General features: G+C 47.6%; 1 long non-coding RNA gene across 1 annotated transcript; it reads right to left on the reverse strand.

The window, feature by feature from the left end:
- Window positions 1-275: 275 nt before the first annotated feature.
- Window positions 276-6,111, reverse strand: LOC138746363 (uncharacterized). Its single transcript, XR_011346903.1, has 4 exons — window positions 5,967-6,111; window positions 4,679-4,868; window positions 4,013-4,093; window positions 276-673 (listed from the first exon to the last, which is right to left on the reverse strand). It is a non-coding gene; the product is annotated as an uncharacterized lncRNA (long non-coding RNA).
- Window positions 6,112-23,457: the final 17,346 nt, after the last annotated feature.

Consider the following 23,457-nt stretch of genomic DNA (forward strand, 5'->3'; position numbering starts at 1 on the left):
AACTACCCCCTACCCTATCCCTTACAACCTAACCCCTTCCCCTAACCCTACCTCCTACCCCTTCCCCATACCCGCACCCCCTACCACTATCCCTACCCTATCCCTTACAACCTACCCACTTCCCCTAACCCTACCTCCTACCCCTTCCCCATCCCCGCACACCCTACCACTACCCCCTACCCTACCCCTTACCACAACCCCTACCCTTACCCCCTTCCACTACCCCCTTTTTCCTACCCCCTTCCCCTACCCCTCCTTCCCCTAGGTTAGGGGTAGGAAGGGGAAAGGGAAGGGGGTGGGGAAGGGGAGGAGGAGAAAGGGAGGGGAAGGGGGAGGGTTAGGGGAGGGGATGGGGGAGGGGAAGGGGAGGGGGAAAGGGGAAGGGAAGGGCGGAGGGGAAGGGGGCGGTGAAGAGTGGAGGGCTGGGGTTAGGGCATAGGTGTGAGGGCAGGGGAAGGGGAAGGTGAGCGGGAGGGGATTGGGATGGAGGTGGGGTCGAGGAGAAGAGGGGAAGTGGGTGAAGGGACATGGAAGAGGCAGGGAATGGGGTTGGCAGGGCCAGAGGGATACGACGGGGAGGGGTTCAGGCCATCATGATGTTGTCCGTCCTCTGTTCAGCTGGGATGCGAGGTTCTTCTGGACTCGTGTCTTGTCTCTGAGATCGCTCCTTCTCCTGGGAAGAGAAATACGAGTGATAGAGATACTGTCTCTGAGGCCTGATCACAATGACTTTGGAGGGTCCCAACTCTTCCCCCAACATCCCCCCTACCCCTGAACACTGGAGCCTTTCCCCTTCCTCTGCTTTACTTGAGGAAGTGTGTTTTGGCGAAAACCACGATCTCTCTCTGCAGAGCTCAGAGTAACGTGTGTCCATCAGGCAACACCTTGGTTCTCCACGATATGGCAGCAAGATGCTAGACAATCATGGATGGATCAGTCGAGACCGTTCAGCTGATCCATCTGAACCTACCCCACAACAATGTTACCCTCCCCTCCCTCACACCAGTACTCTCCATTTTTCTTCAATTCCTGTCCATATTAAAATCCTTTTCATGCCTTTTTTGGACCAGCCTCCACTACTACCCCGACAATGCATTCCAGCCACCCACTACATTCTGTGTGAATAAAATGTACCCCTCACGTCTTGCCTAAATTTCCCTCAGCTCACCTTATTTAGACGTCCTCTGGTATTCTCGCCCCAGGAATGCACACAATATTCCAAATGTGGTCTGACGAGAATTTTATACATCTGCAACGATACCTCTCGGTTTTTGAACTCAATCCCCTGACTCCTGAAGGCCAGCACACAATACACCATCTTAAACTCCCTCTCAATTTGCACAGCAACCTTGAGTGATATATGGAGCAGGATCTAAATATTTCTCTGTCCTGCACACTGTTCATAATCCTGCCATTAACCAAGTGCTCTGCCCACACCTTCTTGTAATCCGCATTCAATGAAGATATTGGTCTATATGAAGCTACTTTTAATGGGTCTCCAACCTTCTTTGGAATAACTGTTATTCGTGCCCTTGAAAATTACTCTGGAAATAAACCTGGACCAGTTGCTTATTTAAGTACATCTGATTTACAGGATTGAACTCCATCTGTCACTTCTCATCAAACTGGATGACCTATGACAACATTCTACACTGTCTACAACATCTCTACCTCTGTGTGATCCCTTGACGTACCCACCCTTCCACTCCGATCATCATTCATAAAAATCACAAAGAGCAGGGGTCCCAGAGCAGATCCCTTTGGAGTGCCACTAGTCATTGTTCCATCTACTACTACCCTCTGTTTTCTGCAGACAAGCCAATTCTGAATCCACACAGCCAAGGCTCCATGGATCCCACACCTCCAGACATTCTGAATGAGGCCTCCGTGGGGACCTTGTCAAGCACCTTACTAAAATCCACGTGCAGCACATACAGACCTTGACCTTCATCTATTTCCTTTGACACCTCCTCGAAAAACTCAATTTGACTCGTGAAGCAGAACCTGCTCCTCACAAAACTATCCATGAGTTTCCCCAGCATGTTTGGGCATTGCCCTCGGCCCCAGAATCTGCAGACTTCCTGGCCAGTCCCTCCCTTACCCCTTCCCAGTGCTTCCGCATCCATTAGAACATCAAGCATTGCTGCCCAGTACAGGCCCTTTGGCCCATAAAGGCTGTACTGACCTTTGTAAATGTTCTCCACAACCTTTACCTGTACCACACCCATAGGAACATAGGAAGTGGGAACAGGTTAGGACAAAAATGGCCTATCGAGCCTGCTCCGCCATTCAATACGATCATGGCTGATCTAATTTATGACCTAACTCGACCTACCCTGCCTTCTCGCCATATCCCCAAATTCCTCTATCATGTAGAAATTCTGTTCCCTCACATCCACATGCTCGTCTCAGAGACTTTTATATGTACCTATTCTACCAACCGCTACCACTTTCTCCGGTGACGCATTCAAAGCTCTCACAACTCTCTGCATAAAAAAAATCTCCCCTCACCTGAAGCGGATGCTCTCTGAGATTTGCACCTGACACTTTAGGAAAGGTTTCTGGCTGTTCATTCCATCTAAGCCCCCCACAATCTTATTTAGAATAAGTTATTAAGCTGTGGAAGGGGCAAGTTGGGAGAGGGAGGAGGGGAGAGAGCTGGTGGGGGAGGGGTGAGAGCTGGTGGGGAGGGGACAAGGCCGTGTTGGGGAGAGGGATCAGGACCGCGTTGAGGTGGTGAACGGACAGACATGGGTGGATCTACCTGCCGAAATAAAGGAGCAATAAGAAGGACATCTCGGGATCTACCAGCATCTTCTGGGGCTTGATGTCTCAATGGAAAACCCCCTGAGGATGGAAGTAGGCCATGCTCTGCTACAGCTGGTACATGAACATCTGGCAACACAACGATATAACATGAACCACTCTGCCTCCACACTTGCCAGGTCTATATCCTGAGGGTAAGGGGAGGTGGGTGAAGGGCCCCTCCCTGCCAATCAACATCCATCCTCATCATCCTCTCCACCCCTCTCCCCTCACTACCCTTTCTCTCCTCACCAATACCCATTGAGACCCTCATGCACCCTTCATCGATATCCAGTCCCCAGCGAGACTCAGCCAGTAAACTCCTTCATATCCTCCAACCCCACCATCCAAGCTTGCCCCAGTGGACAACTTGACCACCCAGACCCACAACCACCTTGATGTAGATCATGGGAATGGGCTGCTTGGCCTTGTTGAAGTGCTGGGCCATGCAGTGAACCGTCTCGGGAACATAGTCCAGACCCAGATTCAAATAAACCTCCTCTTTCTCTTAGACACAATACAAACATGTCAGCTGGATTTACCCTACAACACCCAGTGCCTCTCCCAACTGGAGTGCCAGCCCCTCCTGCTCTCTGTAGGCCTGATGCCCCCACTGCTCAACACAACATGGCATGAATCAGCGAGCAGAGCGTCAACAGGCCGTAGTGGACCCGTCCGCTGCCCCATCATTCGGCTTCTGGTGAGACTGCACAAAATGTGCAGCTCTGACCGCCCTCCCTCGTGAGGCAAGGATTCACCGGGAGAGAAAAACCATTGACGTTTCGAGATGAGAAATGTTTGCAGCCGGGTGTTGGCTGGGGTCGAACATGTGTAGGTTGAGTTGTTGGGACGATTCAGAGCAGGCGTTGATTTGGAAGGGCACCAAAAGGTTCTGGGGAAGTGAGTTATGTGGGAAAATACATTCGTGAAATGAATTGGGGAAACAGACTGGAGGGGCTGAGTGGCCGAATTTGGCGACCTTGTCTTGTGGTCTTGGCTGCTGCTGTCTGGAGTTGAAATGGCAAGAGGTCATGAGTTAATGGGTGAGGAGCAGGGCAGCCAGCGTCAAGGAGTCGGCACTGGTCAGAGGGGCAGGATGGAGGCAACAGAGAGACTGCAGCGAGACAGATCGATTGATGGAATGGGGAAGGTAGCAGCAAATGATATGCATCAGAGTGAGGGTGGGGTGGGTGCAGGTGGATCTTACCTTGACTACAGAGGAGTAGAAGTTGAGAAGAGGGACGATGATGGTGTGATCCAACTTTCGCACGATCTGCAGTTTGCGGTTCTATGGCGAGAGAGGAACGTCAGCAAGGCTGGGCGATGGGTCGGGGACCTGAGGGGCGACTTGTCCAAGTTGAGGGGGGAGGCGGGGAGGAGATTCGTCAAGAGGTCAGAGGTGGGGAACTCCAAGGGAGGCCGAAGTGGGGGACTTTTCGAGAGTCAGTTGCGGGGACTTTTCGTGTCGCTGGAGTGGGGACTCGTCAGGGGGTTCAATGAAGTATCATTTCAGTTTTTATGATTGTTTTCCCAGCTTCTACTAAACAATTAATTTGCAGAAAATCTCTGATATTTGCCAGGTGTGTGTGTGTGTGTGTGTGTGTGTGTGTGCGTGTGTGTGTGTGTGTTTGTGTGTGTGGGGAGGGTGGGTGCTGTTGTGGGTTTGTGTGACTTTCTCTGTTTCCAAACCCCATGGCCTCTGTCAGATGCTCCTCTTTCCACCCACCCTTCAAAAATGTGTTTGGGGTGTTTGTCAATTGGGTGTAATGGTGTGAAACGGGCTCATGTGTCGCAAAGGCCTGTGAACGTGCTGTAGGCCCTAAAGTTAAATATCAGGGTTTTTCATTTCCACACAACTGCTCCTCCCCCTCACCTTGAATCTCTCGTCCTGCAAGATCTTCTTGATGGCAATCAGCTCTCCGGAGTCCACCAGACTTGCCTGGTACACCACACCGAAAGATCCATTGTCGATGATTTTATCATCTGTGCAGGACACCACCTTGGGGACGTTGGGTCCATGACACGGTGTGGCCACCTCTGTTGTGACCTTATTGCCATGTCCTCTGGGGCAGAAGCAGCAGCATTTACACACCCAGAGGGTACACAACAGGTCATTTATCCCAACCCAGCCTTGCTGTCCAAGTTAGTCTCTACCCCTCCCTCTAACTCCCTTCCAAGGGTCACCTAAATGTCAGAATTAATCCTCTGGTGGTTCGTTCCAGCCTCTCAGTAGAAATATTGCCACCCCAGGTCCCTCTTTGATCACTCTCCTCAGACTGAGGCCAGTTCTGCAGCCGTTCACTTTGTTTATAACCCTCCCTCCATGGGAGCACGTCCCGGGGAGATGAAGCACTCTGAACCCCACCACGGGTTTAGCAGAAGCCCTACACATTCCCAGAAGCTCAGCAACACCGTGATCTTCTATGATGCAAGCGAGACCTCGTCGCATGAGGGAGCAGGTGGTGCGGAGAGAGCCCCACGCTTCACCGCTCAACTCTGCTGGGTCCGCCGCAGCAGAAACACTTTCTAGCACCTTGATCCAGGTCCACTGGGGGAAAGAATCCTATCCCGGTTGGGGGGGTGTGGGGGTGTATGCAAGGGTGGAAGGGATCTTGTAACCCGGGGGGGGGGTGGGTGGAGGAGCGGTCCTGTCTCTCAGTGGACAGATCCCATTCCAGGTGGAGGGGGAGCTCTGTCCTATTTCTGTAGAAAGGTCTACTTTCCATCCCCCTCGCAACTTCTCTTCTCCCTCAGACACCTCACACTCTCCCCTGCCCCGATTCCTCTACCACACTCTCATCCACCACCCAACACCACCCCCATGGTTTTCCCCAGTGCCTTCCGTCCCCTCGCACCCCATCTCCCCAGCTCAACCCTATGTCCCCTACCTCTGATCCAATCTCCCTTGACATTAGCCTGTGGTGCAACCCCATTCCTTGGTTCTCCCCTCCACTCCTACAGACCCCATCCCTGTATTCCCTCACATGCCATTGTTCTCCCCTCCCCAGTCCCCTCCAGCTGCCTCATAAAGTGCCCTGCACACAGGATGGGGAGAGGGGATTAAATGCAGCCTCCATTCTCTCCGCGCACACTGGGTGAAGGATGGTGCCAGAGGAGGCTCTGTCCCAGTCGGGGAGCCTGTAACAGGCTCTTTATCTCACCCATGGGTGCAGTGTGCATTTAAACACAACCCTGTTGATCAGAGGGTCCCTGGGATGAGACTGCGTCCTATTCCGACACGTGGGCCAGAATCCCCTTCCAGGAGAGGCATCTTTCTCTTGTTGCTGTGCCATGGCACGACTCAGCTATGGCTGCCCCATGCAGTGACATCATCACCCCCTCTGTGTCATCATCTCCCCACTCTGTGACACCTCCCCTCTCTGTAACACCACTAGTGTAATGGGCAGGGACATCCAACCATTTAAACCCTCCTCAATTTCCCCAAGCAAGGGGAGAATAATTCAGCTGGTCTAAATTACTCGTTGTTATCTATTCTAACTCCTAGATATTTGATCCCATTTTGCCGCCACATTTGTTGACTATTTTCTTGACATTGGCTCTAATCCCCCTTCCTAAGTGACATGATTTTGCACATATCCCAAAAGAACTTATACCCAGAGATCTCCCGATAGTCCTCCAGGGTGGAGCACAACTTGGGCAATGAGTGTGTCGGGTCTGTCAGATATATCAGAACAACTTCTGCAAATAAATTGATTTCATGCTCTTCCTGGCCTGTTCTGAAACCTTTAATGCCTGAATCCTGGCAAATGGCCTCAGCTAATCGCTCCATGGCCAGTACAAACTCACTCACTGGGGGAGTGGGGAGGAGTCAGACCTTGATTGGCATGCCTATTGGCTACCTCTGTCCTTCTCATCTCGACATCAGTGGCTCAGGTTGGGGGAGTCTGCGCTGCCTCCTGCAGTGCACAGCAGCGCTGCTGGACCACCTTTATCTCCTTATTTTCCTGGGCCCTCTCCAAATCTTTCCTTTCTATGATCTCACATTGGTTTCTCAGGAGAAACACTGGCAGCCAAAAGGCACCCTCTGATTCCCCTTAGATTTTGGGAACCCCGACTTCTTGAAGTGGGACAACACGTGGTGACCTATTTTCTCAAGATGTGGATCCAGGAGCTTGGACCAGTCTACCAGTTTGCCGTGGTCCGCCAGCATGCTTGCCAAGCTCCCCAACCCTGCACTCTCGTCAGTCCACCCGCAGATCTTGTTCTCCCTGCTGCACTCGATTTCCTGCCCCGATTCCAAAGCATCTCCACTGCAGCTGTGTTCAGTCGGAACTCGAAGGACCCTGCTCACTGCACCAATTATTATGTGTGTGAAACTGATTCGAGGGTTCCCAAGGGTGGCGAATTTGAACACAGTTGTCTTTTATTGACACATGTAGTGAAGTCGCATGAGGAGTAAAAGACACACACAGACACAAACTCGCCGGATTAATCGATACACTTGCAACCACTCGTGGATAGAAGACTTGACAATCAACTTGTCACATACGATACCTTGAACAGGTCATTCATTCACTCATTGATCTTGGATGCCTCTGGGTGGTAGGGGATATGCAGGTGGCCCCAAATACTTGGCATCACCACCCATTGCTGGTTGGACGTTACCCGATAGGGCATTCCACATATGGAGCACGCTTAAATGGTGCTTGGTTGGCCCGCTGGCAGGACATCCGAGTATGTGCTGACCATCGTGAGAACATATCACTTTTTATTTTGACAGGGGAGAGGCCTGATATGGTCAATTTATCAGACTTGGCCAGCTCCCGAACCCCAGCGAATGTGGCCCTTGGTTTTAATTGCTGACAAATAGGGCATTTGGCCATCACAGTTCTTGCAACATTATGAGACCCCCAGATCCTCTGTCCATCATAGTGCCCCCATATGCACACATTTATGATGCACCAATGCTGCCAAGGCTCCGGGGTCACTCTGCTTGGGGAAAATGGTGGCAGAGCATATTTGAGCAGCTCAGTCCACAGTGGCATCGCGTCAGCTTCAGTAGTTTTCCTGGAGGTGTGTCCATCGACGTGGTGGACCCTGACTATTCTTTTGTTGTTCCATCTCTCAGAAGATCTGCCAGTGCTGTTGTCCTCAGAGCAGGCAGCCATGGATCTGCCTCCCTGTCTCCTGCCGCCAACCCATCCACACTGACGTGTTGTTTGGCACAGCCCAGAAATCCTGTTGCACTAATTGGAAAAGAGGCTCCTGGGCCCGCCTGGTTGTCCCTTTTCGTATCAGTGCCACAGCTGCCAGCTTGGACAGTTGGCTCTCCCCTCCACCACACCCTCTTGTGTCAGTACTTTATCTGTGGTGGGCTGGAGCGCTCCCACCTTACACCGCTGTTTTTCGCACCTCCACCAGCCAGAGCCGTCAGTAAACCAAGCTTTTTCCTGCTGTCCAGCATCGAGGGTGTTGAACGGTTTGCCCCAGGCCATGGTGCCAAGCTCTTCTCAGGGTCATTCAGGTGCGAGGCTGTCACTTTCGGGCAGGACATGATCTGTTCTTGCAAGTGGCTCAGCCCTTCGGACCTGGCCTCTGTGCGGTCTGCCATGTACCACTTCTTTGGTCCGCTGTGAGTGGCATCCGCAGATTTAACCCATCACATGTTGGGGAGGTGTGGCTGGAGTGTAACTGTCTCTGCTTCCATCTGGTTCTCTGTGGTGAGCAGGCGAGCATCTGACACTCAGATGGGGAGTCGCGGGAGGCAGCTTCCAGGAGGGAATTGAACCAGAAACTGTGTGGGACTCGGTGGCCTTGCCTCTTTTGCTCAAGGCTCCACTAGGCAATTGTCTTCATGGCAGAGACAAGTCATTCGAAGGGTCTTCCAGTTTTGAGGGGTTGGTGGGTGCTTGTGGTCAGTGGCAGTGGTGTTCAACAGCGTGTTTTGCCATTTAAGAAGCCATTTGTTGTTCAGGTCATCAATGAAGCGGAGAGTTTTTTTTTCTGGGCAACATTGTACAGTAGATGGAGGGGCAGGGAGAGATGGGGAATATGTTGGCACCAGTAACCCAAAAGACCCACAAAACTTTGTGCCTCAACTTGTTGGTGGGCACCGCAATGAGGATTTTGCTTTGAGCAACCATTGATATTTCTCTGCTGCCTGGATGCTCAGGAAAAGGACAGTTGGACTAGGACCCTGGACCTTTTCCAGGTGGTGCCTCCCTGGTGCCAGTGTCTGGGGTGTTGCTGTTGGTGTCCAAGACATCCTAAAGTGGGCCAGAGGTTGTGGTACATGGAGATACCAATGACATAGGGAGGAAAAGGGAAGAGTTCCTGAAAAGTGGGTCCAGGGCGTTTGGTGAGAGCTGAAAATAAATAGCACGAAGGGAGTTATGTTGGGATGACTGTCTGGGCCATGCGACAGTGAGAGCAGGAAGAGAATGAGGTGGAGGATGAAGGCGTGGCCTGAAGGTGCAGGTTAAGAGCTCCTTGAGGGCATCCTATTTGCCTTGCTCGGGAGGCTGATGTCAGAAGTCGATGAGCCTTGCTGCCATGTCCTGATGAGCAAGAACATCATGGAGGAGTAATGGATGTCATCAGCGGTGATCTCTTGGAGGTGGAACTGGTCCTTGGCCTGTTTGAACCCCACGTGTGGCTGCGACATCCAGAACATTGACAGCTTCAACCAAACCATCTGAGGAGCCGCCTGGACCGTGATCTTCACATCCAACTGAAGGGCTGGGTCCTGCTGAGGTCACCACTGTAGCAGACACTTCTGTTGAAGAGAGAAGTGAAACGGGGTAGGATATTGGGGATGGGGGTGGGGGGTGGTTTCTTTATTCTTTCTTTTATAGATGCCACACATTAGATGAGCATTATTATTAATTGTGTGAATTTGTTGTGGTTTTAAGTTTATAAATATTTTTTAAAAATGATCGGCAGGACCACGAGTGGCAGATAGGATCATGGGGACTCTGTCCCCCCAACCCACCCACCCCAAATATCAATGGGATAAACCGGGTTCATTGTCAATGTCGTTGAGGATCCCTTCCACCTGCCCACAGCATTTGGCAGCTCTTCTCATCAGGAAAGAGGTCGAGGAATATCGGAGCCAGTAGCACCAGGCCCAGAAACAGATTCTTCCTGCGAGCAGTGAGAATAGAGAATGATGGATGACCGGCTCAGACAAAGACTCCATGACTCTGCTATTGATTCAACAGAATTTATTTCTTTTTTGGGAGGGACTGCATGTGTATCATTTGTCTCTCTGTGCGTAGTTCCCGTTGTGTGTTTGCAGAGGTTTCCATCATGAATACAGTTTCCTCAGGTTAAATTTGAACGGGTACAGAGGAGCTTTCCTGGATTGGAGAATGTATCTCATGAAACAAAGTTGACTGAGTTCGGGCTTTTCTCTTTTTCAGCCCAAAATTAACTTTATTCTAAAATTATTGACCAAGAGGACAACTGTTCCACGTCTTTTCTCATCCTCGTGTTGCATGCCTATATTCCCTTCACTGCTCATGTTCTCTGTTTAACATCATTCAAGCACTTTGACACCTTGTGGTTACTCCCTGCACTCTGTGGTTGAAGGGGTTCCCCTTAGTCTCCGCCCCTCAAGACCCGGGGGATGAGAGTCCTTCCCCACAGCGCCCTCGTGTTGGCTGCACCAAGCCTCAGTGCATCTCTCAGCAACCTGGAATAGGCCGGTGGGCAGTGTTCCCTCACCCACATCTCCATGTGCTAAAAGACCAGCAGGTTAACGTCGAACAGTTATGCCCTTCGGACCTCGATGTTGCGCTGACCTATCAATTCCAAGCAAAATAAAAACTAGACCCTTCCTCCTTCATAACCCTCCATTCTTGCAATGGAGGGAGTGCAGAGGCATTCACCAGGCTGATACCTGGAATGGCAGGAATGACTTATGAGGAAAGATTGCGCAAATTGGGATTGTACTCGCTGGAGTTTAGAAGATTGAGAGGGAATCTCATAGAGACATATAAAATTCTGGCAGTACTGGACAGAATGGATGCAGATGGGATGTTTCCAAGGATGGGAAAATCCAGAACCCGGGGGCATAGTTTGAGGATAATAGGCAAACCATTTAGGACGGAGATGAGGAGGAATTTCTTTACCCAGAGAGTGGTGAATCTGTAGAATTCATTGCCACAGAGGGCAGTAGAGGCAGGTTCATTAAATATGTTTAAGAGGGAATTAGATATATTTCTTCAGTATAAGGGTATTAAAGGTTACGGAGAGAAGGTAGGGATGGGGTACTGAACTTTAAGATCAGCCATGATCTCGTTGAATGGCAGAGCAGGCTCATAGGGTCGAATGACCTACTCCTGCTCCTATCTTCTATGTTTCCTTCATTCATGTGTCCAAGAAGCCCTTAAATGCCGCTAATATTTCAGCCTTCATCACCACTCCTGGCAAGGCATTCCTGGCACCCACAATTCTGTGTAAAAACAAGTACCCCTTATATTGCCCCTAAACCTTCCTCCCTTTGCTTTGGGCTTCTAGTGTTTGCTTCTCTTATCTGGGTTTCACGCAGACCAAAGGGGATCTTTCACTGAGATTCTGGTCTTCCAGCAGTTCTGGATGTCTGTCTCTGGATGCTCTGCTCAGGGGACCACCCCACAGTAGCTCATCAAGTCCTAGTCTCTGTGTCAGCAGGAATTCCATGCTGACCACTGCCTGATGGCCCTGTGGTCAATAGTGTTTGTCTATGCAACCATTCCCATGAAGTTGATGGGGCAAAGTCCTGCTGACTAGGACATTGTGTGGCATCTGGGCCAGACCAATCTTTCGCAACACCTGAGCCAGGTAGAACCTCAGCACATAGTGGCTTTTGGTGCCCTTGCACTTTCTTTCGAAGCACAGCCATACACAATAGCCATGCTGGTTAGGGTTATTCCCCCATTGATTGACGATGTACATGGTCCTCCAGACTCTATCCATTTTGGACCCCCACATGAATAGGAAATGTGTTTTGGGAATTGACAGGGTGGAGGTGTGGGGATGGGCCACACCTGCCTCACGTGCAGCAGTACCAAGAGCTCCTTGCACCTGATGACCGGGTTCTACCTGATTGATCGAGTTGGGCATCTCTGTGGTTCTCCCTGTCTCCTGGAACTGGGGGTCTCCTTACAGCTCCCTATCTCCTTGAGTTGGTACTTTGTTCTCCACCATCTCCACAAGACAACCAAGACCCCTGGATGGAGGGCAGAGGCGCAGAGAGATCAGTGAGAATACGGGTAGTTTCAACAGGGTGGGGTCCATCCTGATGCCTGATAACAGGAGGAAACCAACGGGGAAGGAGGATGCAGGGCATTCGATAGCAGGTGGGGCAGGGTGTAGACATGGCAGCTGACTGGAATTGTCAGGGGGATACTGAAACCTGGGAGAGGAGGGGAAGGAGGGTGCAATTGAGTTCTGACGAGAGAGTGCTGAGGGAGAGGCAACATGGGTGGAACCTCAAGGCAAGGGACCCCTGAATTTTTTGCAGGGATGGGCTCTGTAAATAGACTCCCAGATATCTAGCAAAGAGCATCTTTGTCCCCCTGCCATCAGGAAGGAGATATGGAGGAATAAAAGCAGAGAAGCCATGGAGGGAAATAGCTTCTTCCCACAGACCGTGAGATTGACAAGGCAACATGAGCTGGATGGGAGCTAAGAATGAAAAGGTGGAGAGGAATATGGACTGATTACAACAGCACAGCCAGCAGGAGAGTGGGGCCGAAGGGCCTGTTTCTGTGTTGTCTATCTGGACCAGCCTTTTGAGTTCAAGCTTTAAAAGACCAAACTATTTTTAAATTTAATATCAACGGTATAGAATGAATCAAGAGACAAGATGTCTGTCCAGCGGCAAGCGTCGAAGGCACTTCCTGAAACGGAGGCTCTGAAATTACAGGGAGGTTCTGGCCGGTATGATGCCCGGCTTCCTCTTGAAGGAGGAGAGGAGGCAGGGATAATGTGGGGGAAGGGAGGGGGAGGGGAGGGGGTAGCAATGCCTTCCTCCATTCACCTCCCATTTCCTCTACACCGTACCCCTCCTCATTCCCATGCCCATTCCCCTCCCCCATCACCGCCCCATTTCCCGTGCCCTGCTCGCCTCCCCCGCTCCCCTCCCCAACCTTACCCTAACCCAAAACAAACTCTATCCTTAACGTTAACACTACCGATACCCTTAAATACTACACCATGTCCCCAACCCTAACTCTTATTTCTACTCTGTCCCCTAACCCTATCCCTACGGTGTCCCCTAAACCCAACCCTAATCCTACCCACCTTCCCCAAACCCCAACTCACACCCCACCTCTACCTCCTACTCCTACCCCCTTCCCCTAAACATATCACAAGCCCATTGCCCTGAACTCTAAACCTAACCCTAAACCTCGACCTAACCCGAGCCCACATCTCCTAACCCTAAACCTAACTGTACCTCTACCCGTCCCTGACCCTTATCTTAATTCTACCCACCTTCCCCAACCCTAACCTAAACCCTACCCCTATCCTCTACACCTACCCCCTTCCCCTAATCCTACCCCATACCTGCACCCCCTACCACTACCCCATTACCTACCCCTACCCTCTCACTACCTCCTTTCTCCTACCCCCTTCCCCTATCCCTCCTTCCCCTAAGTTAGGGGTAGGAAGGGGAGGGGAAGGGAAGGAGGGGAAGGGGAGGAGGGGAAGGTTAGGAGGCGAAGGGGAGGGGCAAAGGAGAGGGGAAGGGGAGGTGAAGGGAGGAGGGCTGAGTTTAGGGCATAGGTGTGAGGGTAGGTGAAGGGGAAGGTGAGTGGGAGGGGGTTGGAATGGAGGAGAGGTAGGGGAGAAATGGGTGGGGGAAGTGGGTGAAGGGATATGGAAGAAGTGGGGAATGGAGTTGGCAGGGCCAGAGGGAGAAGGGGAGGGGTTCAGGCCATCAGGATGTTGTCCGTCCTCTGTTCAGCTGGGCTGCAATGTTCTTCTGGACTCGTGTCTTGTCTCTGAGATCGCTCCTTCTCCTGGGAAGAGAAATACGAGTGATAGAGATGCCGTCTCCGAGGCCTGATCACGATGACTTTGGAGGGCCCCAACTCGTCCCCCATCATCCCCCTCCCTACCCCTGCACACTAGGGCCTTTCTCTTCCTCTGCTTTACCTGAGCAAGTGTGTTATGGAGAAAACCACAATCTATATCTGCAGAGCTCAGAGTACCGTGTCTCCATCAGGCAACACCCTGGTTCACCACGACATGGCAGCAAGATGCTGGACAAATCATGGATGGATCAGTCAAGTCCCTTCAGCTGACCCATCTGAACGTACCCCACAACAATATTACTCTTCCCTCCCTCTCACCAGTACCTTCTGCTTTTCTTTTATTTCTGTCCCGAAATTAAAATCTTTTTCATGCCTTTTTTGGACCAGCCTCCATTACTACCCCTGGCAATGCATTCCAGCCACCCACTACATTCTGTGTCAACAAAATATCCCCCTCACATCTTGTCTAAAGTTCCCTCATCTCATCTTATTTAGACGTCCACTGGTATTCTCGCCCCAGGAATGCACACAATATTCCAAGTGTGGTTTGACTAGAATTTTATACATCTGCAACGTTACCTCTCAGTTCTTGAACTCAATCCCTGACTCCTGAAGGCCCGCACACAATACACCATCTTAAAATCCCTCTCAATTTGCACAGCAACCTTGAGCGATTTATGGAGCAGGATCTAAATATATCTCTGTCCTGCACACTGTTCATCATCCTGCCATTAACCAAGTGCTCTGCCCTCACATTCTTGTAATCTGCATTCAATAAAGATATTGGTCTATATGAAGCTAATTTTAATGGGTCTCCAACCTTCTTTGGAATAACTGTTATTCGTGCCCTTGAAAATGACTCTGGAAATAAGCCTGTACCAGTTGCTTGTTTAAGTACATCTCTATTTACAGGATTGAACTCCATCTGCCACTTCTCTGCAAACTGGATGACCTATGACAACCTTCTACACTGTCTACAACATCTCTACCTCTGTGTCATCCCCTGACGTACCCACCCTTCCACTCCCATCATCATTCATAAAAATCACAAAGAGCAGGGGTCCCAGAGCAGATCCATTTGGAGCGCCACTAGTCATTGTTCCATCTACCTCTACCCTCTGTTTACTGCAGACAAGCCAATTCTGAATCCACACAGCCAAGGCTCCATGGATCCCATGCCTCCCGACGTTCTGAATGAGGCCACCGTGACGACCTCGTCAAGCACCTTACTAAAATCCACGTGCATCACATACAAACCTTGACCTTCATCTATTTCCTTTGACACCTTCTCGAAATACTCAATTTGACTCGTGATTCAGGACCTGCTCCTCACAAAACTATCCATGAGTGTGCCCAGCATGTTTGGGCATTGCCCTCGGACCCAGCATCTGCAGACTTCCTGGCCAGTCCCTCCCTTATCCCTTCCCAGAGCTTCCGCATCCATTACAACATTAAGCATTGCTGCCCAGTACTGCCCAGTACAGACCTTTGTAAACGTTCTCCACAACCAACTAACCCTTACCCGTACCACACCCATAACTATGGGTGGATTAAATATCCAATTAACTTCTTTCTGAAGTAATGTATCATGAATTTGATGTTGATTCCAATTTTGAATAACTTTTCATAATTCTAGTTCAGCTCCTTTAAAGTTAGATCCATTATCAGAACATAATTTTTTTACTTGACCACGTCTAGGAATAAAACGCCAAAGAACATTAATAAAAGAGTCTCTGTCAAGCAATGACGCTACTTCAATATGAATTGCTCTCATAGTCAAACAAGTGAAAATAACTCCATATCGTTTTTCAACACTTCGTCCTCACTTTACTTGCAAAGGACCAAAATAATCAACTTCCACGGATGTAAATGGGAATTCATCAGGTGAAACTCTGTCCTGTGGTAAATCTGCCATTTGTTGTTGTCCAGGTTTTCATTCTCTCTGTTTGTCACAAAGAGATGAAACCTCATGATTTCATTATTAATATATTTAAGCACTGATGTTCTATCAGTCCAAAACACAGGATCTGCTAACTCCATCTGTAATTCTCTTCTTAACATAGCGTCCATTTTGCTCGCCATAATAGCAGCAGTCAATTCCATTCAAGGTCTTGTGACTGACTTTAATGGAGCCACTCTGGCTTTTCCCATTACAGATCCACCATCTACTCGCACTTGGTTATTTCACAGGACTCAGTAACTGACAGGATCAAAACCACCTTCGCTTACATCAGAAAACTGGTGTAACTGAGCAAATGTGGCCACTCCAATGTCTGTTGACATCAAAACTTCCAAGTATTTGAAGACGCTCAATCTAATTTTTCCAATCTTGTGCAATGGATTCTGGATTAGTTTCATCCCATCAAAATTTTCTTCTGCACAAAACTGGTATTTTCCCGAGCTGATCATTAGGCTGAATTCGGCCAATCGGGAGAAGAGGGTGTGCAGCTGAGACTTGTGTTGTGCCCAGTCTCTGCTGGCGACAAGAATGTCATCCAGATAAATGAACACGAAATTCAAATCCCTGCGCACTGTATCCATGAGGTGCTGGAAGGTCTGGGTGGTGTTCTTGAGCCTGAAAGGCATGCATAAAAATTCGAACAAGCTGAAGGGGGTGATGATGGCCGTTTTGGGGATGTCCTCGGGGTGCAATGGGATTTGATGATACACGCACACTAGATCGACCTTGGAGAATACTCTCACACCATGCAGACTGGCCATAAAGTCCTGAATGTGAGGGATGCGGTAACGGTCAGGTAATGTCGTGTCATTAAGCCGTTGATAATCTCCGCAGGGGCACCAGCCATCGGAGGCTTTTGGGACCAGGTGGAACGGCGAGGCCCAAGGACTGTTGAAGCAACGAATGATCCCCAGTTCCTGCAGATGTGAGAACTCCTCTTTCGCTATCTGGATCTTATCTGGCGGGTTTAACAGTAATGTACGATAAACTGTATCAGACACTGTGAACTCGGTGTCACAGTTGGGAGAATATTTAACGGTGATATACAGTAGACTTTGGCAGATACTGTGACACCAAGTTTTCAGTGGTGAGAAGCTTTAACAGTAATGCATGATAAGCTGTGGTTGATACTGTGATACCAGGTACACAGTTGGAAGAAGTTTTTACGGTGATGTAATATTAACTGTGGCAGATAAAGTGACACCAGGTTCACATTGGGGAGAAGTTTATGGTGATGTACGGAAGACTGATGCAGATATGGTGACACCGCATTCACAACGAGGAGAAGGTATATCAGTGATGTACAATAAACTGTGGAATATACTGTGACTCCAAGTTTACAGCGGGGAGAAGGCTGAACTGTCATGTACGATAAATGGTGGCAAAAACAGTGAAAAATGGGTCAACGTGGGGAGAATGTTTAACGGTGATGTACAGTCGACTTTGGCAGATACTGTGACACTGTGTTCACAGTACTGAGAAGGTTTAACAGAGATGTATGGTAGAATAAGGAAGATTCTGTGACTCCAGGTTTACAGTAGTGAGAAGATTTAAAAATGATATACAATAAACTGTGGCAGATACTGTGAAACCTGGTTCACAGTGGGGAGGAGGTTAATTGTGATGTACAGGAGACTACGTAGATACGTTGATACTGGGCTCAGAGTGGGAAAAAAAAGCTTTATTGGTGTTGTATGGGAAACTGAGGCAGTTACTGTGACACCGGGTTCATAGTGGGGAAAATGTTTAACAGAGCTGTACGATAACCTTTGGCGAATAAAGTGACACCAGCTTCATATTGGGGAGAATTTTTAATGATGATGTACACTAAACTGTGGCAGATACAGTAACACCATGCTCACATTGAGGAGAAGGTTTACTGGTGATGTACGGTAGAGTGGCAGGCTCTGTAACACCGAGTTCACAGTAGTGAGAAGGTATAATAGTGATGTACGATAAACTGTGGCAGATACAGTAAAACTGGACTCACAATGGGGAGAAGGTTTAATGGTGATGTGTGGTAAACTTAGGCTGATACTTTAACACCAAGTTTACAGGGGGAGAAGGTTTAACGTTGATGAACGGTAGATTGAGGCAGAAGCTGAGAGACAGCATTCACAGTAATGTGAAGGTTTAACAGTGATTTACTATAAACTGTGTCAGATACTGTGACAAGATGGCGCAGAGGGTAGACGTGTGGTTCCACCCTTCCCCAGTTAGACTATCAAATGCTCGATTTTAAAAGTTGTAAAAGTGATTAAAAATACTGTTCATAGACTTTGGAATAGTGGTGGATCGAAATGGCTACAAATGTGAAAAAATCGAAAACTCAGTTCCAGAAAGAATTACCTTACAAAAGTGTTGAAGAATTGTGGCCGAGTTCAAATTGAGCAACGGAGTAGTCGACTAGTATCTCCAAGCCTCAGAGGACTCCTGCCCGGCTAAGTATTTAGTCGGCACCACTTGCGCTATCTCAAGATGACGACAGCTCAGCGATGAGTTCAGCGGTTTTGACTCGTGCACTCATGATCACAGGCGTGAGGGCGGGCCAGCTGAGTGAGGACAGGCCCGTGAGCCTGCAGCATTGCCTAGTGGTCAGGAGAGGTACAGTGTAACATCAGAAGACGCACCTGCGCAGTCGGTGGCGCTACCGGGCATGTGCAATGCGTCGAGGGTCCACTAATGCTTTGGAAAAGGTGTGAGCTGTGGGGGAGTCTGAGCGACGGTTAACTGACGAGGCCGGCACACTGTTATCGGGTATCCAGACCAGCAGCAGCACCGGAAGAGGACCTATTGCTATGGAGAAAGAAGATGCTCAACTTCATTAGAGTTTGAAGAACTGGAGACTGAGGCAAAAGACGGTCGGCCTCAAAGGGAGGTGATGGATCCTGGACTGGATTCTGTGTTTCCAATTCTGGAAGGGATTGCTCAACTCATGGAAGATATGGCAAATATATCAATGCAGATGACTCATCAGATGACTCAAGGATTTTTTGGAAATGAAAACTAAAATGAACACTGTGTGTGAAGAAATAACTTTTATGAAGCAAGATATTAATGTAGTTAAGAGTGATGTTACGAGATGGACATGATCAGTGGACACTGTGCAAGAACATTTTTAAAAGATTGAGGAGGCTTTCTTGAATGCAAGAGTCAAGTGGAGCGTAATAGAGAAAAAATGGAAAAGTGGAAGATCCTTTTGTAGATTGGGGGATTTCAGAAGAAGGAATTATTGAAGAAGTTTGACCCATTAGAAAACTAAAGGCGTAGAAATAATGTTAAGATAGTAGGTCTTCCGGAAGATATGGAAGGTTCGGATCCGGTGAAGGTTTTGAAGAAATGGATCCCAGAAGTGTAGGGCAGGTAATTCATTCCGGATGGACTGGAATTAGATCGACCAAACAGAGTGTTAAGGAAGAAACCGTTTCCAGGCCAATTACCACAAGCAGTTTTGATTCGCTGTTTTAAATATCAAGACAGAGAGATGATCCTCCGATTGGTGGTGCAGAAAACACGGCAAAATCAGGCTCCACTGATGGTTCAAAATAATAGGGTTTTTTTTAAATGCAGATCTGAGTCAAGAAATTATCAGAAGAGACCGAGAATATAATTCAGCCTAAGAAGTATTGTGGCGAAAGGGATATAAATTTGCTTTTCGTTATGCGGCAGTATTGAAAGATTTTTATGGGAATTTTCAATCTCAGTTTTTTGAAAATGACCAAGATGCTTTAATATTTGCTAATTCATTGCCAGATGTTCGAGGAAATGGGTGATCGTCACCATTGTCACCGAAGGGAAGGGTCAATGGGAATGGAAATGGGAAGATTGGAAAATATGGAAAGAATGGAAAAAAGTTGAATTGACGCAAAGTCTTCTCGATATTGAAGATCCGGAACAATCATTGGGACTGGAATCACTGGGTTGAATGTTTTTGTTTCAGGACTTTGTGAAAGTCTGACTGGGGGTGGGTGACACTGAGTCCTTTAGTCACCTGCCACTTGTGGACTTTACCACACCCAGATTTTTAGGGGGTTACTACTCTTGAGTAGCTTGTTTAGGGATTGATTTTTCTCTTTTTTTTGGAATTTTTAAAATAGGTGGGATTCGAATACAGCGAGACTTAGAAGGGGAGAATTATTTTATAGTAGGATTCACATTTGTGAGAAGGTTTAACAGTGATATACTATGAACTGTGTCAGATACTGTGACACCAGGTTCACAGGGGGAGAAGGTATGTTGTAGGGTATGTTGAGGTAGATAACTTGACACCAGGAGTAAAGTGGGGATCAGGTTTAACGGTGATGTACTGTAGACTGAGGCAGATACTGTGACACCAGGTTCACATGGGAATAAGGTTTAATGGTGATGTACGGTATGTTGATGTAGATCATGTGATACCAGGTGCACAATGGGGATAATGTTTAACGGTGATGTATGGTAGACTGAGGCAGATACAGTGACACCAGGTTCACATGGGGATGAGGTTTAATGGTGATATACGGTATGTTGAGGTAGATAATGTGACACCAGGTGCACAGTGGGGATAAGGTTCAACGATGATGTCCGGTAGACTGAGACAGTTACTGTGATGTTGGGTTCACAGCAGTGAAAAGGTTTAACAGTAATGTACGATAAACTGTGTCAGATACAGTGACACCAGGTTCACAGTGGGGAGAAGGTTTAACAGTAATGTACGATAAACTGTGTCAGATACAGTGACACCCATTCACAGATGTGTAAATGTTAATCGATGATGTATGGTAGACTGACAATGGTTTCAGAACATTAAAACGGTTTAACAGTCATGTACAATAAACTGTATGAGATACTGCGACACCAGGTTCAGAGTGGGGAGACGTTTTAACGGTAAAGTACAGTAGACGTTGGGATATAATGTGACGCTGAGTTCAGGGCAGTAAGAAGGCTTAATGGTGATGTACTTTAAACTGAGGCGGATACTTTAACACCAGGTTCACAGGAGGAAAAGGCTTAATGTTTATGAACGGTAGACTGAGGCAGAAAATGTGAGATGGATTCCACAGTAGTAAGAAGGTTTAACAGTGATTTACTATAAACTGTGTCAGATACTGTGACATCATGTTCACATTGGGGAGAACGTTTAACAGTGATGTACGGTAAATTGAGATGGATACCGTGACATCGGGTGCACAGTGGGGAGGAGGTTTATCAGTATATACGATAGACTGAGATCAATACTGCGACTCCAAGTTCACAGTAGTGAGAAGGTTTAATGGTGATGTACAGTAGACTGAGGCAGATACTGTGACACCAGGTTCATGTTGGGGAGGAGGTTTAACGGTGATATACTGTAAATTGAGATATATACCGTGGCACCAGGTTCACAGTGGGGAGAAGGTTTAACGGTGATGGACGGTAGACTGAGGCAGATTCTATTACACCAGGTTCACAGCGGGGGAGAAGGTTTAACGGTGATATACTGTAAATTGAGATATATACCGTGACACCAGGTTCACAGTGGGGAGAGGGTTTAACGGTGATGGACGGTACACTGAGGCAGATTCTATTACACAAGGTTCACAGGGGGGAGAAAGTTTAATGTTGATGTACGATAGACTGAGGCAGAAACTTTGAGACAGGATTCACATTCGTGAGAAGGTTTAACATTGATGTACGATTAACAGTGTCAGATACTTTGACATCAGGTTCATATTGGGGAGAAGGTTTAACGGTGATGTACAGTAGAGGGAGTCAGATGCTGTGACACCAGGCTCATTGAATTGTTCATTTATCTTAATTACAACATCTAATTTATATGCTCCATTTTTTTGTGGCAACTTCCAAACATTCCATAAACTTCTATTCCAATCAGATTTTGTTCATTTAAATAGGTCACCACTAAAAGCCTAAATCGTTTGGTCTCTTAAGTACGCTGCACAAAATTAAATTCTTTACCTGGGTTTGGTTCCACGGCACTTCAGTCTGCTTCATTATTTTTTCAGCCCCTCATTTTGTGCTTTCTGCTTTGCCCAGCCGATACGCCAAATGGGCATCCAACTCTGTCTTCTCAGCTTCACCCAACATTTCCTCTGTAAACTTGAGAAAACCAAGAAGACTAAAGTTAAAATTTTCACATTGGCATTTTCAAACACAAAAATGACGCTGTGAGTTGCAATTTCACATCAAAATCCCACTTGCTAAACTTTCAAGCAACTGAATCGCATCCAACAGCTGGAAAATTGCAAGAGAACTGCTTGGTTAAAGCAAAGACTCCACCCAGTCACCCCATTAAAGGCCTCCAAGTTAACAACAGATAGCAACCTGAAAGTTAAATACAAACATCTGTATCAGGAATATTAACGGGCTTTTAAAAAAAAAAAAATCACTTCCACTATTGAAAGAAAACTCCTCAGGGAACATCAGGCTCTTGTTGAACAATTCCTGTTGTATTGCTCAAAATGGTTTGAATCTTGATTTCAAGCAGAGTCATTTGGTGAGATTGTTGGTCCCTGCCCACACACTCCCTTAAATACCTGCAAAGACTTGGTTCAGCTCTGCTCCATGCTAAAGCTATCAAGCTTTTCTGAAGAGATAACAGACTTCAGATGCTGGTACATTGAGTCACAAAAACACTAATGCTTCCCTGAACAACACAACAAGAACCTTCCCGAGTGGTAAATATCAACAAGACATAATATCATTTAACTGTTGTGTTTGTGTCGTTGGAGAATTCCCTTTCCATTCAATCAGAATTAGAGTTTTGGGTGCCGTATTTGAGAAAAGATGTGCTGGTCTTGGAGAAGGTCAGAGATGATTTACTGGAATGATATCAGGAATGAAAGGGTTAGTGTATGAGGAACAATTGTTGACTCTTCGACTGAACTAGTTGGAGTACAGAAGGATAAGGGGGACCTCAGAGGCATTTCAAATGCTGGAAGGCTTGGACAGAGTACATATGGCAAAGATGTTTCCCATGGTAGGGGATTCTAGGACAGGAGAGCATAATTTCAGGATAAAAGGGTGTCAATTTAAAACAAATGTGGAAAAATTGATTTTGTCAATGGGTCGTGAAACCCACGTGAGGTCATTGGGTGTATTTAAGGCAGAGATTGACAGGTATTTTATACGTCAAGGAATTAAGGGTAATGGGGAGAGAGCTGGGCAGTGGGGCTGAGTGGAAGAATGGTGGAACAGACTCGAAGGCCTAACTTCTGCTCCTATATCTTGTGATCTATATCCTGCTGGAGACCTAGTGAATCCTCCTCTTGTATTCCATTCTTAGAAAACATTCTGCATCATGGTTTTATGTCACGTGAACCCATTTCCGATTGAATCCCATGTTACAAATAACCCAATGCAAATTCTGCATTGAGAGGACTGCAGCTTCCTCTTTTGAAAAATTGTTATGGAGCAGCTCAAATGAGATTTCTTGCTTCTTTTTTTGAAAGGGTTAAAATAGAATCAAATAAAATAGGAGAGGGAAAAGCAGAAGAATTTATGTACAAGTGGGAATCAAAATTAATGGTTGGTGATAAAGATACACAATTGTTGAAACATTTGATTCATATATGGAATAAAATAAATGATGAAATTGGTGTAAGTGGATGTACATCACCCAGAATGGCTTTGATTCAAAATCCTCGTATCTTCAGGATCATCAATTGCTGGATAGCTGGTTTCGTAAGGGGATTATAAATGTTGAAGATTGTTATGAAAGGGGTCAATTAATGT

Source organism: Narcine bancroftii, chromosome 11, assembly GCF_036971445.1.
Source record: "Narcine bancroftii isolate sNarBan1 chromosome 11, sNarBan1.hap1, whole genome shotgun sequence".
NCBI lineage: Eukaryota > Metazoa > Chordata > Chondrichthyes > Torpediniformes > Narcinidae > Narcine > Narcine bancroftii.